The sequence below is a fragment of the Quercus lobata genome, chromosome 5 (genome assembly GCF_001633185.2).
Source record: "Quercus lobata isolate SW786 chromosome 5, ValleyOak3.0 Primary Assembly, whole genome shotgun sequence".
Lineage (NCBI taxonomy): Eukaryota > Viridiplantae > Streptophyta > Magnoliopsida > Fagales > Fagaceae > Quercus > Quercus lobata.
The window spans coordinates 48572357-48573787 of NC_044908.1; positions in this window are offsets into that span (position 1 = coordinate 48572357).

Sequence of the window (1431 nt, forward strand, 5' to 3'; positions counted from 1 at the left end):
AAAGAATACACAAGCGGGTGTGCTTGTAGCTGATGGTGAATCTAAGAAAGAAGGAGTCCATGGATTCGGAGCTTGCATGTGGTCGTGTCAATAAGTTCTACTGGTTGGTAGCAATAAGAAGTCGAGCGTGGGGGCTTGTAAGTCTTATTGTATGAACTTCGATTCTTTCAAGATAGTGGATTCAAGTTTACCTTGAGGATAGCTAGGTCAGATCCTCCCCAGGTTTTGACCGATTTGGTTTCCTGGGTGATCATATCTTATGTTATTTATTTTCCGCTGCTTTGCATGATTTGATCTTTATTATTGTGATAACCTAGACTTGTTTAATTGGACTAAGTAACAACTTGGCTAATTACCTAGGTTTAATCAATTGTTTAAGGAGTCTAAAAACCATCAGCCTTTGTTGTTTTTCTTTTAGATATTTAATTTTATTATTATTTCTCTATTGATATATGTCTTAGTCCTTAAAATTGTTGGAAATTTGGAATTGCCTTAATTTTTTTTTTACCCTTTTTCCAGCAGCCTTATAGAAGGTTGGAATTCTCATCTTTGTTCACTATGCTTTGTAATCAATTTGACTTATTTGTGTTTGTGAGATTTTACTCAATTTCAAGCCAGTTTTGTATATTTAGTTTGTGGTCTCTAGCATAGTGTTTCATGTACTGTAATTGTTGATTTTTATAATTCACATAATTTTTCATATGTGCGTGCACCCACCCTTTGGTGTTAGTTCTTGAGTTTTTATTGAGAATTTTGCTTAGCAACCCAATGAAGAGATAAAAAGAAGGCAGTGGGCTGATTTTCTATAGATGAGTAATGGAATTCTCAAGGATGTGCTTTAGCAATACAACATTTTGAATCAAAAGAAGGGGTCACATATTAGGTTTTACTTGCTCATTTATTATATTTGTCATTTGCTCTGTTAAGTCTAACTAATTAATTCTTGCAATATTTAAAATACAAAACTACTCAAATGTATTTTTTGATGGAGATCCATGAGGAGGGTACCAACTATAGGTTTCACAATAGTAACTTTTTGTAATACAGTTTCTAGAATTTCGAAGGCCACTATTTTATGAGCTTATGATTTACAAATACAATAATGAAATGCAAGAATAACCTAATACATTATTGACATAAACCGATACATTATTGACATAAACTTGCTAGAATTATAATCTTAACTTCAATGTTTGTGACTAGACTAGCACATGAGATACCTAATACATCAATTAAATAATTTTGCACATTAAGCGGGTTAAAGACTATTAGTATAATAGTAGTGTTGTTAATAGAATCGAATTTTGTTGCTCCAAATTGATTTTCTTGCCAATTATAGTCTACACAGTCCACCAATATTACGAAAGAAAGTGGCCTCTGTGATGCCTAGAAGGTAGAAACACTATTATTGTTCTAAATTCCTAATACAGA